Source organism: Rhynchophorus ferrugineus, unplaced genomic scaffold, assembly GCF_030347505.1.
Source record: "Rhynchophorus ferrugineus isolate W39M unplaced genomic scaffold, kcgeb_rfMv2 rfM3, whole genome shotgun sequence".
In the NCBI taxonomy this organism is placed as follows: domain Eukaryota; kingdom Metazoa; phylum Arthropoda; class Insecta; order Coleoptera; family Curculionidae; genus Rhynchophorus; species Rhynchophorus ferrugineus.
The window spans coordinates 65,818,303-65,837,502 of NW_027472582.1; the positions used below are offsets into that span (position 1 = coordinate 65,818,303).

Sequence of the window (19,200 nt, forward strand, 5' to 3'; positions counted from 1 at the left end):
ATTTTTAGATAGTTTAATAAAATCTTTAAAATGAATAACAACAAAATAAATAGCATACATCCTCAATAAAACTTTTGTTATAACGTTTTATCTAAAACAGGATAATATATGGTTAATAGCGACTTTTGCAACCAATAATTGTTCAATTCTACTCCAGAAACCGATTTATCTATTCTGGCTGGATATTGTATAGGCTCAGCCAGAACTAGCTGGAAAGAAATTTTAGAAAAGTTTGACTATGGAGAAATGAACGAAAATGGTTTACTCTGATCGTTTATCTTATTAAATAACTTTGTGATCGATAACACTATATTCCAAGAGCCACTGATTCAGCGGTGTTGCGTTATGTCTAAATTAACTTCCATTTTCATTCGACACCCAATTTAAGGACGTGTTTATGGATCTAATCACTATCTCCTGTGTGCAGTAATTCAACTAGAACGCTAACCGATGTATCACGGAAGTGTCAAAAGTCACCTGGCCTAATCATGATTAAAGTAATTACGGAATTCGAAATTTCAGGAGGAGTTACAAATGGAAACAAATTTCAGAAAATAAAACAGCTGAATGATGCAGAGACTAATATTGTCTGAATCCAGAAGTGACGAGATTTGGTGAAGAATTTTCGAAGTCCTGTGGACCCAATAATAGCGTATTGGTTGAGAAGGTTTTTTCTTGTTATATTTTCAGGACTCGTTTCTATCAACCGACGAGCAACTAACTTAGAGATGATCTCGGAATATATGCGGTCTTACTCAGTCTGATTACTGATGTGACTAACAACCATGCCCACCAGAATTCGAACCCACCACTATCGCAAAATTAAGTGGTCCGTACAGATGCCTTAACAACTATGCTAACCAAGTCGGCTGTTTGAAATGTAGACAGTATCCTTGGTGGCCAGATACGTATTGATCATAGTTATTGTGATGAATAATAAAATATATCAACATAAAATAAAAATCACATACATCAAGTCACAATATTAATACAAAAAAATTCATCAACTTTTTGAAAGCCAATTTGAACTTATTAACAAACATTCAACAATTGACCAGGCATAGGTCATAGAGTAACAGATGTAATAGAAAAAGCCTATGAAGATAAAAAGCTTTGCTTAGCTATATTCTTAGATGTAGCACCAGCCTCCGATAAGATATGGCACAACGGCCTTGTCCATAAGCTACAGAAGATGTTACTGAAACAACGCACTATTAACTTATAACTAACTATAACTTATAACAACAACTATTGAAATCTTATATTATTGCTAGAATGTTTAGAGTCAAACAAGAGGAAGCCTACACCCTATGAAAGGAGCTGAAGCAAGTGTACCTCAAGAAAGTGTATTAGGATCAATTTTTATATATTCATACCTCATATGTATATGATATAGTACAAATTGAACATATCACGATACCTGCATTTGCTGATGATACTGTGATTTTTGTGTCGGGGGCAAGAGTGAAGAAGCAACATGAAAATTACAACAGTCAAGTGACAATATAAATAATTGGACGTAGAAATGTAGAAAATAAAAATTAACGAATAATCTGACCACCACACAAGCACCAATAACAATAAATAATACTATCATTCTATATACGACCAACGTTAAGTATCTTACAACGAATATTGACGCAAAACTTGAACATACTGCTCAAAGGAACATCTAAAAAAAGAAAAAGGAAGAAAAGGAGTTAAAATATAAGGAAATATATTGGATAATTAGGAGAAAATCTGCAATTGGTTAACTAGAGTTAATAGGTTGCTATTATACAAGCAAGTATTGAAACCTATATGAACATACAGAATTCAATTATGGGGATTTTCCGCGTAAAGTAATATAAATATAATAAAGTTTTCCAGAACAAAGTCCTGGGAAGTATTATAACAGGTCAATTGAAAAGTCCCCGGCCTGTCACTGAAGCAACTTTTGCTACGGTGAAAAAAATTGATAAAAAGGAATTTCACGTGTTGATAAAATATTGCTTTTTGAAGGGAAAAAATACAGTTGAACCGAAAACATGGCTTGACGCCGAGTTTCCGGACACTGCTTCAAGAAAATCAATCATCAAGGATTGGTATGCTAGGTTTAGACGTGGTGAAATGAGCACCGAAGACGGTGAACGCAGTGAACGCCCAAAAGAGATTGTTACCAACGAAAATATTTAAAAAATTTCCAAAATTATTTTGAATGATCGTAAATTTAAATTGAATGAAATTGCAGATACTCTAAAGATATCAACTGAATGTGTACATCATATCACTCACAAATATTTGGGTATGAGAAAGCTCTGTGCAAAGTGGGTGCCGCGCGAGCTCACTTTTGACCAAAAACAACGACAAGTTGATGATTCGGAGCATTGTTTGAAGATGATCAAGCGTAATAAACACGAGTTTTTGCATCAATATGTGACAATGGATGAAATATGGCTCCATCATTTCACCCCGAAGTCCAATCGACAGTCATCCGAGTGGACACATGATGAACCCGCTCCAAAGCGTGGGAAAACGCAACAGTCGGTTAGCAAGATTATGGCGTTTGTATTTTGGGATGCGCATGGAATTATTTTTATCGGCTACCTTGAAAAAGGAAGGACCATTTACAGCGACCATTACATAGCGTTATTGGACCGTTTGCAGGACGAAATCGTCGGAAAACACACATTTGAAGAAAAAGAAACTGCTGTTTCATCAAGACAATGCACCGTATCACAAGTCGGTGAAAACGATGACAAAAATCTATAAATTGGGCTTCGAATTGCTTCCTCAACTACCGTATTCTCCAGATCTGACCCCAGCGAGTATTTCTTGTTCTCAGATCTCAAAAGAATGCTCGCTGGCAAGAAATTTTCTTCGAATGAAGAGGTGATCGTCGAAACTGAAGCCTGTTTTGAAGCAAAGAACAAATCGTACTACAAAACTGTACTCTTGAAGGGAATTATGTGGAATAAAAAAACTAATTTTGCAAAAAAATGTGTTTTACTATTTAGATACTATTGGACTGATTACTTACAGTGAGACTTTCACATACCTACTGTCACTTATGAAATTAAGACAATCCTACAGAGGCGCTGAGGAGTGACTCCATTCTTACATCGATGTCAAAGTATTACAACCCTTGGATAACACCAGAATACGGAATCAAACCATTTCATCTTGTATAGTGTAGTGTAATGAGGCACATTTAATAGAACTATAGCAGTGTCAATTCATAAATATTATTACAAAAGAGACTAAGATAGGGTCGATCGGTCCTCCTAGATATATAACTAGATTTTTGTTAATATAAAGACAAGTATTAATTAGTCAGCAAAGACTAGTAACAGTGTAATAAATAACTTTTAAAATATTTAAAAACTTCTTAAAAATAAATATTAGATATGTGTTTTCTATATTAGTACTTGAATGATAATGTGCTAATATTTCAGTAACATTTAAGATACACAGATTGTTCTTAAATAACTTTATGGTCGCACCCGGCATCGTTTGGAATACATATATCAAAGGAATCATCACTCAGAGCTTTTTAAAATACTCTTATAAAGACGAACGATTGATTTATTTAAAGATTGAAACCGAATGGCAGATGCGCGATATTAAGTTTCAGGTTTTATGTGGTAGCTAAATATTCGCTATATTCCGCCGATATTTCTGCCTTAATTTCAATACGTTAACAATCTCGGCGTTATTAAAAGTTTAATGACAGTATAAATACCGTTTATGCACCATTATCAGCCTTAGTAATCTTTATTATTTGATGAAAAGTATGGTATAAATTTGTATGAAGTATTACGACCAATAAAATGTATATTTTTGAAACAATATTACTTTAAACGACATAAATGCCAGACAATAATGAAAGTATTGCTAATTATATAAGGCACTTAATAAAATAACGAAAATATTTATATTTATTTCTGTACTTAATTAAGAGATTTTTTATTTTTATTTCAACAGCGAGAATTGTAAAATATTTGATAGTGAAAATACGAAGTATCATTGTAAACAACGTTTAACAGTTTTTAAACCTAACCTGTTAAATTAAATAGTATTGACATACCTTTACTTAATATTAATTTAAATTTAATTTAAATTAATTTTAAATTAGATTAAAATTAAATTAATATTAAAATTAAATTAATTTAATTCAATTTTACTTAATATAAATAATAATAATAATAATATAAATAACAGTGTTCTACTTAGAATTATTCAGTTAGTAAACAGATGCTGATCATGGAACGCATTTAATGTGTACGTAAAAACGTCGCAATTTTGTCATATTAACTCTGAGTTTTAGTTCAGTTTGGCTTTGATATATAACAAAATTCTAATCTAAATAAAATAATTAAACAAAAATACGATTATGAATTATAATTTATTTTAACCTTACAGTACATGTAATACATACATCGAAGGACTTAAAACTACATTAAGTAAACAGTTATAATAATGTGTAGGGTAGTATTTTATTATAATTACATTGAACTCTTTTCCATACCACCTATGAGTTAGAGTTCTAGGCGCGTTTTTTATGTAGTTGTATCCCCTTGAGGCTTAATTCACCTAATTAGCAATTGTATATCCAAGCAATATATTTTAATTTCTTTAGTTTTACGCTTAGTTATTGTGTCCTTCGGTATAGTGCTTTACAAGCATTTTAATATCACTGTATTTCTCCTTAGTTTTTTTTGTTAATACCCGTATAAATATTTCTTGATAAAACTAGATTAATTTTTTAGATTGCATTCTCCTTAATTAATTTGCAATGTTTGCAAAACAGTTACTATTGACACATTTATCTCTTGACACATTTTAGCGAAATGCTAATATTGTATATTCGGAACAATTACATACATATCTGTGCACATAATTATTTTACACTCTACAATAACATTTCCTACAGTTATCATATATTAATCTTATACCTTTACTTGTTTCCACTCTCGTCACCCTGTCCTAGAAATTACCAGCATTCATCACATCATATTCAGAAAGTTTCATTCAAGTGAATAACTAAGCTGTTAATTTCCAATCAGTTCGACGTGGAAGAGCAAAAAAGTTCAAAGACAATGAATTGCAAGAGTTATTGGACAAAAACTCAGCTCTTAGTGTCACAGAACCTTCACACAGCTAACAGATATTTGCATGTGTAGGTAAAGATATAAATTGAGCAAAAATTCAACAAAAATTGTCATCTTTTCATTTTCTTTTCTTTTTCATTATCTCAATCAGGCAAAAAAATAAGAGATTTCTATTATGCATTGTAATTATGGTATAGTGTATCCCGAACAATTTTTTCAAAAAACATTACAGATATTTGTTATACATTTCAAAAATGTTTTAATTATTTTTAACACTTTTAAAATTGGAAGTAAATTTTAAAGGTTTATAATATTTACATTTTTAATGACGTTTTTAATTATTTGACGCTTAATTGTAAAAGTTTAGTAAAAAATGCTTTAGAGAAAATCGGTATTTTTTCACCGGATATATCATTAACTTGCAAGACATTCTCTTCAGTACTGTCAAACAGAAGCAATTATATAAAGAAAATATACACAAAGGATTAAATTTATTATTAATATATTCTGCCAATTTTAAATTATATCAGGCATTATTTTTAATTTCTCCTTTACACAGAAGAAATACTTTTTGTTTTACCAAAGGCCTGTTGATTATTTTGAATTAACATTATTCAAATTTCTAATAATAAAAGTCAAAATGTTAAGATAAGTTATAATTTAAACTCATGCCTTAATTAAAAGTTTCGTACTGCGAAAAAGTAAAAGAATGGAAATAAATTATTCATTTATAAAACGATGCCGTTTTTATTGAGATATTTTCTGACCAAGCAAAATTTTGAATAATTGACTTTTATTAACATTAGGACTTTTATAACATATAAAAACATTATTAGCTGAGTTTAATACAAAAATAATAACTGTAAATATTAATTTAAAATATACCAAAGCTTGGAAAATATTAATACGTTTCAAATTTTTTTAAAGATATTTCCATCATTTTTAATCATAAAATAAAGCGATAAAAATTAAACGATCATATAGGCCTTGAAACCTTTTTTTCATGTATTGGACTCTCTTTTTACTAACTATATTTTATCTAGATTGGGCCTACTGCTTAATGTGAGACTTAGAGACCATCGTAGAAGATATCCCGTCTGACCCAGCCTGGTTACTGGCGTGCCAGCGTGCCTGGGATCATTTTCCTTATATGATTTTGCACTCTTGCCTTATGGATAATTACAAACATAAATTTACAATCATCGTCCAGCAGTATTTGATGCTGTTGCTTTGAATACTGCCCGAAGAAACCTTTCTATTTTTATATAATAAATAAATTATTTTATTGTAAATTTTTAACAACAAAAAATCATACACCTTCAAACATTAATTTATAAGATTTTTATTCGAAAATCTCGAAATATCTCCTGATATCCAGAGAGCCGTGATGAAAAATGTTGTAGTGTTTATGTTTATGGTTTGTTATGTTTTAAAAGATAGTTTATGAATGAAATTCGTTTTTTTGGTTTTCAAAAAATATTCGATTAATGTTTAATAGACAATAATTAACATTGCGTAAAATTTGTTGTTATCGACTTAATTCTACGAAAAATAATTCCTGAAGGAGTCTTTAAGACTTTCTATAATATTATGACAAAAAATTTAAAATCAAGTTTTTAGAGAGAAAGACAAATATATCTTCGAGTCTACTAATCAATCTGACATTCTGAATGGAATCTCTATCTATCTATGTTATTTATATATTAATTAATAAGACATTTTTACTTAACGAATCTAGTAGATGCAAATAAATGTCACATTATCTTTTAAATGAAAAAAATTATATTGAACATCCTTTGAACGAAGTTCATTATGTAACAGTCTTGCAGTAATATCACTAATATCAAAACAAACAACAATCTTGGGTTATATAAAGATATAACTTATATAGAACGATATACAAAACTTCTGATTGACTGCTCGATCTACTGAGCCACTGTACTGGTGTAGAGGCTCTAGAACTTGTTTATTTATCAATAAACCTATATTTGTCTGAATTTAAAACCGCTAGATATAATTACTATTAAAAAGTTATACCATTACTTGAAATTATCCGTCCATCGTCGAGATTTTTGCCCACACAGAAAGACACATAAGACTAAAATGCGATACATGTACACTGTTGCACCAGATATCGATAAAGTAGAACTAGATGGTTTTGGATTCCTTATTCAATTACCATTTAATCAGGATCATTATTACTTTATTATTTCTTAGTGCTAATTACAGGATATATATATATTTAAATATATTAAAATCTCCTTTTGACCAACGAGGATTTATCTGGACTGGACCTACAGTTTAACGTGGGCTCCAAACCACGGTCCTCGGTATTAAACATACCTACTACCGAGTGATCAACTTAGAAATAATCCCAGAAAACATCCGGTCTTACTCAGCCCGATTATTGACGTGACTCAGATCATTTTTCTTGTCGGATATATTGCACTTTTGTCTAAGGACAATCACAAATGTTAAACAATCACAAACATAAATTTTCGACCACCCCAGTAGGATTCAAACTATCGCACCAGTAGGAGGACCGTTCTGTCACCTTTACCATTGCGCCATCCATGTCGGCTATAACAGAATATTGTATTCAGTACAATTATTGATCCTTATAGTTTTGCTTAATAATTATCCATACGAATTGTAATATCTATATGTATTCTGTTTTTTATTATAAGTTTATCATTAATATTAAGCATTGTGTACTAAAAATATACATATTATTCATGCATTTTTCTTTATATTTGTCAAACTAACGAGAGGCATAAAATATATAGATGCTCGTAATATTTATGTGCACATATATTACGAGATTTACTGTGTAATGGTATTCAAAGTTTCATGTGCTATATTATCACGTAGAGGATTATTTGAATTATTTTAACCCATTTCAGTTTTTGATCTACATAGGGCAATACAAATATTTACTGATCGATTACTATATAGTAAGCGTATAAATCTTGTATCATTTATATATACAAATCCATATATTTTTACCCGTGGGATTATAAAACAAAATAAATAGGCTAAACTTAAATAGTTGTGTCATATTTCTCCTTGTATATTACTTACATTAGATATTTTCATTTTTTTTTTGATAACGTCCTTATTTTTATCGACTGTATCTAATTTCTCGCTAGTTAACATTAAACAGATAACAGGAAAATTAAATCTATTTGGAAACTTGGAGCCGAGCAAACTAAATTATTTGTTATATATAGCAAATTAATACATAATAGGAAATAGATGACAATTAGTCTTAAACATGAATTAAGAAATGCCAGAAGCCATATACACTAAATTACGATATTTATTGTAAATTCCTTAAAATTAGTTCTCGGTTTTATTAATGTACTAGCGACCCGCCCCGGCTTCGCACGGGTTCAATGCTGATACTAAATTAAATACACTACAGAAAAAATATGAACGTTGTATATAAAAACATAGCGGCCCGCTCCGACTTTGCACGGGCATAAAATATATATGCCTATGTCACTCAATGAAAACATGATTAAAATCGATCCAGTATTTTTGGTTCATTCATTACTGCCCTTGGCCTGCACGCATTAAATTTGGAGTAAAACAATTCCTCTTCCCCTATACTTACTATGAAGATTTCCTGCTATCTTTGGAATATCTAAATTCATACAATTTTTATTACATTACACATTTTTAAACGCAAATTTTAAATTTGTAATATCTCCGAAAATATTTGTTTAATTTACATGCTGTAAGGAACCATATTGATCTATATTAATTGCACACTGTATTTAAGGTACTTAATTCGATAAGGATTAATGCCGTATTGCTTAAAATAGCTTCGTAAATAAGCCATTTTCTCACGTAAAAAGTAAACAATAAAAATGGTTAATGTGGGTTATCCCTAAAAGATAAACATATACCATCGCGGACTTTTTTGTAGACCTTTTTATGGTGTACAATACTGTAGTACATTAATTTGATCTAACTCGTAGGGTTAGGCAGCGTTTTTGCTAATTGCTAAATAAGCCTAAAAAAAATAGGTTAATTTACGACATCACGTTTGAAACCTCTAAAATTAGCAATGTTGCCTTAGTATATTATGCGTGTATTATACATATGAACCTTCCTCTTGAATCACTCTATCTATTGAAAAAAACCACATCAAAATCCGTTGCGTGGTTTTAAAGTTTTAAGCGCACATAGGGATATAGGGACAGAAAAGGCGACTTTGTTTTATACTATGTAGTGACTAGACGTATCATCATCTTCTTTTTCAAGATTCTTCTCTTTATTATTAGATACTAAACATTTTATTGATCTCTCAAATACATTTTTTTAATTGTAACTATATTGTTTAAAAAATCTTTAGTTGTAATTGAGTAATATAGTTATATGAAGCAGACGTGGCTATTGAAGCGAAACCAAATCGGCGATATGTAACCAGCAGACGTGACAGGTTTAACACGAAATTGGCACACAATCGTGCCCTTAACAATGTTTGATTTCTAGGGATAATTACCAAATCTACAATAATTGACTACTATCGACGTAAATACACTATTATTTAGATAAGAAGGTTTGTATTCGTCTGGACGAGGTTAAGATAACTGTTTATTACGTAAAATGTTATTATTTTAAATGTTATTGACCTATTTTCATAATTTTGTAGTTTATTTATCACAATTCATAAGTTTTTAGATATGAATTATGATAAAGCTTATAAGGATTTTTCATGGTACAAAGCGTCTTTAAAATTTTGTACAGTTTTGGTGACTTCCTCTAACTTTCGGGAACAACTATGTGGAATGGTACTCCAAAACTTTTTTAAAGAGTTCTTGGATGGCTTTGAATGTTCTCAGATTGCTGAAACCTGTTAAGTATTTATTAGAACGTACTTTTATAAATTATTTTATGTATGTTTCACAGTATCAAACAGTTTGATCTATTTCTATCCTCGATTTGGTTGAAAATACAATAAATGATTGAAAGTATCATAAAAATAAATAATAATAAAAGTGGGCTCAATAATACTCTTTCGGTAGAACTATTATAGATATTGATAGAAATGCTAATTTAAGTAAAATCTTAGGAGAGACTTTCTGAACATTAAGAAGTTGAAGTACCAAAACTGCTGGACAACAGTGATATTACCGAATGGTTAAAGAGACCAAAACCCTTTGAGTGTGTACAGCTAAATTATGTGTTAAAACTGTGCAGTGTTTTAAAACTATATGGAGTAAAATCTTAGATCTATGCTTTAGGATCAATATGAAAGAACATTAATTTAATTATTTTAAAATTTAATTAATTAATTTAATTGTATTAACAACAATGTCGAATGGTATTCCAAAACTATTTTAAAGCATTCTTGGATGGCTCGGAATGTTCTCAGATAGCCATAGGTTTAAATCCAAATATTTACATTTATTTTTGTAATTGAGGACAAAAAAGTTCGTAAACCATGACGATAACCAGGCTGGGTATTAACACAATAAAATTATAGTATATAAAACTGCACACTATCTAAAAGTCAATAATATAACAACTATCTCTGTAACTAATTTAAGCTCGGAACAGATTGAACTAGAAAATTTCCGGTTTATAAAGTAAACTTTTCTCGCTTTGGAGAAATAATTAAATTAAATTCAATAAAATTACGAAATAGAAGGGCCCGCTGTTATACTCGGAAGTTTCATAATTAAAATATCTGGTTTTATTTTCTAAAGAGTATAATTATATATATCTTACTAAAGTTAGGTTATTGAAAATCTGGATTTTGTCGAAAATATTCAGGGACAGTGAGTTGATTTTGAGGGACAATACAAAAAGTAAGGCTCTATCAAGAAAAACTGTTAAAATTATAACTTCGCATGTAGATTATTATATCACATAAGTTGGAAGAAGCCTAATATGCGTCATTGATTAGAAGTATAGTTCTTCCAATAAAACAGTTAATGCAAGTTTGTGCAGTTTGTAAAGGCATAAAATTCGTTTAATCTCGGAGCGGATTATTCCTTTTCATTTTAGTAGTTAAAGCCACCACATTAAAAAGAGACAAAAGACTGTCTGATGCGTCGGAACCTGTAACCGATTCAGTCAATAGAGTTCGATTTGTATTGGCCGGCCATGTTGTCAAATGTTTAAAAATTTATCAAAGCATTATTGATAATAATTGAAGGTTATAAAGCGACAAAAGTTGTAATCCAAAAGTCAAAGTTGCTGCGGCACCATTGGGACGCGCTGCCGTCGTAATTTTTGATGACGTGCTTTGATATGACTATAGTAATAATTTGGATAAGAGGTAGAGAATTCGACCGACTGTTGATGTAGAAGTTCACATTTAAGCGTTTTCATGTTGCTTTTTATGGATATTTTTAATATATGGATAATCAGTATTGTAGCAAAACGGGATTTTTGCACCTACTCATGATCACCATCACCACCTTGGCTAGTTGATATAATACTTGCTTGATGAAAACACACTTTTGAAGCATTTAAACCAATGTGTAATATCGTCTTTATCGATATAGAGGGTTTCCCAACGGAAAACTCATATATTAAATTTGTGATCAAGTTTATGAACAAAAAATATGAACATTTTGAAAAAATTACTAACTTTTTAAAATATTTTTCCTTTACTTTGAGCACTTAAATTTTGAAGAGTGTATAGTGGCACTCTCGTGTTTTTAAAGAAATTACTTTTCCACAAATGATAATCTTAAAGCAAAGAAAATAACAAATCATAAAAATACACCATATGCGCGTAAGCAATATTCTATATTCTATATATTAGATCTTTTACATTCATTAAAACCAATATAATTTTGCTCATACCATCTAGTTATCTCTTATTACATTGTCTGTATTTATTATACGATGAAGAGCATTCTGAATCACTTTGAATATGTTGCCTGACTGAAAAAATATTGGTCGATGTATTAATAGCATGTAAATGTCTTATTATTCTGTCAAGTGATTGCAGACATGTACTAACCCTCTGGAAGGTTTGCTTTTATAATCCCTCTTTATAATATCATGTTTATTAGATCGTAATTAATTCAACATCACTCCTGTTATTGTAGGATATATTGATTTAAGTCTTATAAAGTGGTATGTTAATGATAAATGAATTGCTTGCAATAGATAATTATATAATTTTGGAAATATTGTCTTATTGTTGTCTAATAATTACTAATAAGCATTTGTATTTTATAGTGTATTTTTTGTCCATATATCAACATAGCAAACATTAAATTTATGTTATCGACAACTGTGAAACAAAAATATATATGTAATTTATCATTCACCACAGATTTTTTTAAAGTGTCGTGTATAAAATTGACTAAAATATTGAAAAATGTAAATTGTAATCTGATCTAAGCTAATCTGTACTTAAATATTTTGTCACTGACATTACATAAACCGATAAATGATCTCAAGAAATCCTATCGATCCAATATGGCAAGTTTTAATAATTTGAAAAAGCGGTGTTACAACATGCATTGTTACCTTGACTAGACCCCATGTGACTTCCATGTATTCATCAAATTTAAAACTTCGTAGAACGAGAGTGAGTTAAACAAAGTTACATGAGAGTGATCCAAAAACAGAGAGAGGAAAAATGTGAAATAATGATTAGTCTCGCTCTTATGTCGTCATTTATCTTAAATTAGGTTCTATTTACATAATGATTAATTTTCTAAAAAAATCTGTATTATTTTATTATTCCTCACAGAGGTCAATTTATTAGAGACGTTAGTAATCTATAATTTAGATAGATTATGAAAACACGAAGATATATTTACAGAACATTCGTAATAAAATTGATTTATTTCTTAATTTTCTACCACTAGATCTTAAAATTCGCTCAGTATTTTTAATAATATCGTCACTATCACTTTACGTACGATTTTACCTACCTTTTAATTACATTGGACGTGAAATAATATACAAAACCAGAAAAGCATAAACATACTTCAATAACGATTGAAATTTAGTGTGCGAACTTCGTCTTTCTTTCTAATGTAATCGATGAAATTAAAATAAATGTATATAAAACCCAAGGCATAAAAAGAAATATAAATCAGATTTAGTAAACCATTAGTTTAGATTATTTGTTTTGTAACTTGTAATAGGTTACTTTATTTTTAACCTACTTCAAAAAAGGAGGAGGTTCTATGTTCGGATATATATATATATATATATATATATATATATATATATATATATATATATATATATATATATATATATATATATATATATATATATATATGTATATGCTTTAATGTATGTCCGCCGGTTTCTTCGTCAATTATTGACCAATTTTCAAAATTATTTTTTTATTTGAAAAGGTTATTAGATATTTGTGTATAATGTTATTACTGAACTGATGTGATGATCGGAAGTAGTTTGGTGTAAAAGCCATTTAGTTTGCTTTTTAAGCACTAACCATAATATATGAGAAGTCGTAGAAACATGTTTGGCAATTATTTCTATGGTGTTGTAGTTAGAACGTTAAGTCCACACGCGGAGGTCGCGGCTTCGATTCCCAACAGGGCAGGAACTTTCTAGTTTCGTTGTAAAAATTTTCGAATCACTTAGACTATGTAGCGGGCCCGGTGCTTGACACATTCCTTATTTTTAGTCTTTGTTTTTTATGCCTGTTTTTCCTCATACGGGTTGTACTTTTACTTGAGCTATACATCGTAATTCTTAATAAAATAACTCCGTAATTTATCGAATAAATATTAAATACTAAAAAGAGAAAAATAAAATATTTAAAAAAAATTGAAAAAAATAAATAACTATCATCACTAAAATGTAAAAAATAATTACACTTAGACTTTTAACACAAAAAAAAACCTTTTAAAATAAAATATGTACGTAATAATCGTTGTAATAACTAAATAAAAATCAGTTTGAAGTCAGTGCCCATCTGTTTTAAATCTTGAGTGTGTTTGGATATTATGTACATTTGAAACAACCTTCATGATCAATGCTGATCCATTAAACGACCGCCAACAATTTGATGGTTTTGCCAGTTCTTTATATAAAATGACAGTTTACCATTTAGTATTATTGAGCTTACTTTATTGAGTTTGATTATACAGCCGCTAATAATTAATATGAATATTTTCTCTGTCGTAAATCTTCTTCGAAAGCACTTAAAACACATTTAGAAACTTATGGTTGTACCCGCTCCATCATATTCCAATGACTCAAACGTGATAATTTTGATACTCATAACAAAAAATGGCCTGGAGAACCAATAAAGCTTGAAACCAGTAAATTGTAAAACTTATTGGACGATAATTCAAGTTCAATTCTCAAAGAACTTTTAAATAGCTAAAAGTTGATGAATAATCTATTTGGAGACGTTTAAATGTGATAAGAAAACATTTTTCCAGATCGGGGATTAATTGTTTGCAAGGTAAATTTTTTATTAATTATATCTTTCTAATTACTCTAATAAATATTTCTAATAATTATATACAGTCATTTGCATTTATATACAAGCGAGACGTGTACGGGATTAATACATGATGAATTTTAGTGACGTATTATGACTGACGGTGAAAAGGGCACTACTACAACACTCCAAGCTCAATGATCATACGATAGTCGAGGAAAGCCACCATGTATATGGTGGAATCATCAAGGCGCAGATATTTATGAAATATTAAAACCAATTGAACACGGTGTTCAAATGTTGAAAAGGTACAAGAATGATCGATCTTTGAACACCTGTCAAACTAGCATCTTTCTTTCGATACAATATCGCTATGTCTCTAGAAATATTGGCAAAATTTGTAGAACATAATGGAAAATATTTTAATTAATATGTTTTGTATAAATTTAAAATTAATAGATTTTTTGTGAAAAAATAATCAAAATCTCAAATATAAGTAAATAAATCCCATACAAATGGAAAATTGGACTAAAATTGTTAAGATTACTTACATTAACTAAATAAAATTAAATATACCATACAAGCTGGATTTCAATTATAGCTACAAAAATCGAATGAAAATATTCTTATAGATTCTAATAATGATGATATCTGGTTGACGCTTTCCATTTTTGTCTTCTCTTGTCAACAGCAAATAAAAAACAATGGAAATAGCTCCCCCGATAAGGATACGACCAATTATTTATATCCAGAACCCTAACGCAGAATGGAAAGGGGAAAAACTGTGTCATATGTTTCTTTTTTCAATGCTTTTCCAAGAGAAGATAAAAATAAACGTAGCTGTCAATCAGCTGCGATTGAGCGTATTTTATCTTTAAAATTGATTAATATACGAGGGTGGTTCAAATATGATCGATACAAATACTCTGTTTATTGACTATTGAAAGAAATTACAAAAATTTGCAGTTTTTCTACGTTTTTCCCTTCACTAGTTACGTATTTTGTCCATCTTTCCCGAGGTTTTTTGATGCCGGTGTCGAAGAATTCCTTTGGCAACTCGGACAGCAATGTGCGCACGAACTTCTCTACCTCGTCTTCGGCGTTGAATCTTTGACCTCCGAGGGCTTCTTTCAGTGGTCCAAACATGTGGTAGTCACAGGGTGATAAATCCGGACTGTAAAGGGTATTCCAATACCTCCCACCCTAATTCCGATATTATATCGAGCGTGTGATGCGCGGTATGAGGGCGTGCGTTATCCAGGAGTATAATCGCACTTCGTACTGGAATGCTCCTCCGTTTCGAGCGATAAGCGGGTTTCACGTGTGTTTTCAGAAGGTTAGAGTAGTATGCAGCATTAATGGTACGTTGGGTGCGCAGGAAATCGACGTACAGCACGCCCCTCCTGAACAAGAACACCGTACACAGAAACTTACTTGCGGATCCTCCACTCTTTAGACGACATATTACTTTTTGGAGTGTAAAAGTGTATCCATGTCTCGTCTGTAGTGAAGAATCGAGTTAAAAAACTGTCCCCATCCGCCTCGTATCCCATCAGCAAGCGGCAACAAACTTTCAACCGCGTACATTTTTGCTCGAAATTCAACAGTTTAGTAGCCCGTCCCAGATTTTTCGATTTTGAAGGTGTTCGTAAATAATAGACTCTACACTACCACTACTGATGCCGAGTTCATTCTCGACTTGAACATCCTTGAATGGTTTGGCCCACTTAAACACGGAAACCCTACTCAGGCAGTCACTACCGAACTGATTTCGCAATGGCAGAAAAAATGTCCGTCTTTTTAACGCCTTCCCACACTAAAAAACGAATGACAATACGTCGCGCTACGACGGTCGGCACTTGACGTTCACTCATGGTCGTAGCAAGCGCATGAAACATGCGCTCCCGACGAAAACTATGCCATACCGTTTGTAAGGGACCCAGCTATCACATACTCAAGCCACGACCTTCAAAACATACACGGGCGCCCATATATCTAAGCGTTTGTCTCCATCATATTTGAACCACCCTCGTATGTACTAGCTTGTTCAATAAGTTCGCAGAAATGAAAAGGGATATTGTATATCTGAGATTCTTCTGACTGTTTCCTCCTGTTGACACTAAATCAATATAGAGCAAAATAAAAGTAGTCGTTATCCATAAAACTTTCAACATCAAAATATCAATTTCCTTTTCGTTTTATATTTGTCTCCACATACAAAGGGTTTGTCGTTAAAAAAAAGTTCGAGATCTAAAAAGTTATCCACTTGAAACATGATAACAAAGTGTAATAAAAGAAAGTTACACAATTATGGTCAAAATATCATTAGCTCTTCCAATTTTAAAGCGTTATTCTGTTGTTATATTGTTATATTTATAAGTTTCTAAAGTTTAGACATTTAAGAATGTCGTCTAGATAACATTATTATATTTCAATATTTTATTGACAGTATGACAGGACGGTCCTCATACTGCCACGTTAATTCAGGTAGGTTAAAACAGTAGGTCAAATCCAGATAAACCATGGTTGGTAAAAAGGAGACTTAACTTAAAATATAAGAAAAAAACTGTTTCCTAGTTATTATAGAATCATCATCTGACACCACAATAGACAGCAGGCAGAATGTCCGACTAATTAAGACTTTTTTATAGAAATTACCTCTTATACAATAGTTATACTGCATAATACTTCAATTTTATATTTAAATCAAATCCCTTTATATTTTGTACAATGTCTTATATTTTGTTTTAATTAATAATGAATATATTTCTCTATACTCGCTTCAGCGATGCATATACTAAAATTGAAACGAAACAGATAAGATTAACAAGCTCCCTGCGCAAGGATAACACGTAAAATCGTGTGAAGTCCACATTTTATGATCTTTTAAAGATCAGTTCTTTAAGATTATAGAGATTATCGACCTTAGTATAGATGGTCTCCAGCTTCACGTCATTTTCACCATGGCTTTTTGAATAGTTTCTCAGAGGAATGTTTGATGACTCTATTTGTATATATTCAAGCTATTAAGCTTTATACACGAATGGTTCTAAGGGATATTACAAGGAAAAATTACCATATAGGTAGTTAAAATATAGGCGTGCTTTTTAATTAAAACAAAACATTATTCTGCAAATTAGATACACAAGTAAATGTTATCCATCAACATTATTATTGTTTTACGTAATAAAAATTTAGCGTCACTCTCAAAACTCTAATGTATTCCTTTTAAAAGGAATGTTCAATTTGATAACGATATTTCTTCAGTTTTAAATGTTATGGTGGAAGAACGAGTAGCAAAAGTGGAATTCCGACTGTTTCGAATAAATTCTCACGGCTTTAACAATTTTACCCGGCTTCATACATAAATTACTGTCTGCCGAGAGTCCGTTTTATAAGACAATAACGTTAAGCGCAAAAAGCATATGTAAATAGAATAGGACTGTAAAGGTTAAGCGGGTGCATCATGTCCGAATTGGAAACGAAAATGGTGAATGTATATAACGATAAATGTTAAATTAACGCACTCTGTACCGTTACGTAAGGGAGCTTCGTGTCAATTGGATACGATACAATCTCTAAAATATGGGTAAAGATTCTGATTCAGAAAAAAGTTGTTTTAATGTGTATACAGGTAGTAAAGAGGGTCTATATTTACTGAAATTTTAAATCATTCTGCCAGATGTATTGCAACATTGTAATGCTAAAGGGTGAGTGCAATTAAAGCTAGTCAAAACAATAGTATGAATAATAATATATATATATATATATATATATATATATATATATATATATATATATACATTATTATAAACCAGAAAATCTGTATATAAATTCCTTTCTGTTTTTTTGTTTTTGCTTTACTAATGACATGTAACTTAATGCTCATTATCTACTTTAATTAAAATCTTATCTCTCTTTGTCCTCAGCACCTTTTAAATGATTCTTCATGCATTCACATCTTTTTCCCTCTCACTATCTCTCAAAACACAATTAGATAAATGACGGAAGACAATTAGAGCTATATTACGAGTAAAGATGCAAGTTACACAAACTTCATGTTAATAAATGTATTATTAAGCTCCTCAAAAATTTACTATAATTCGCAGTAATTATTAGAAAAGGGAACAATAATATCAAAAGAATTATGGCCGGCTTGGTGGCGCAGTGGTAAAGGCGATAGGACGGTCCTCCTACTGTTGCGATAGCCGCGACTTCGAATTCTGCTGGGGCATGGTCGTAAATTTATGTTTGTGATTGTTTAAAATTTGTGATTGTTCTAGGCAAGAGTATAAAATCCGATAAGGAAAATGATCCCAGTCATACCAGTAACCAGGCTGGGTAAGACGGGTCTTCTGGGATGGTTTCTAAAGTTGGTCACTCACCAGTCGGTAGGCTTAATGCTGAGGACCGTGGTTCGGAGCCCACATTAAACTTTAGGCCCAGTCCAGCTAAACCCACAGTTGGTAAAAGGAAACTTACAATAATATGTTTAAAAATATATTAAAAAAACAATTATAGTTTTATTACAATTATTAATTATATTATAATAGTATGCTTCTTCTCAAAAATTAAATAATATAGAAGCAATATAAAAGTCTATTACTGTCTTTGGTTTTTATTTTACACTAAAGGAACATTTATATTGCATATTACATGTTGTGCTATTTTATAAGTTTATATTTATTAAATAGTTGGGGTAAAAGA

The 19,200-nt window shown here is 30.7% G+C and overlaps 1 protein-coding gene and 1 pseudogene across 3 annotated transcripts in view; both read left to right on the forward strand.

Annotated features, from left to right (window-relative positions):
* The window catches only part of Ccapr2 (cardioacceleratory peptide receptor 2), a 121,968-nt gene that overhangs the window by 26,912 nt on the left and 75,856 nt on the right, over nt 1-19,200 (forward strand). The window lies entirely within an intron of this gene.
* LOC143194521 (uncharacterized) lies at nt 17,273-17,373 on the forward strand (annotated as a pseudogene).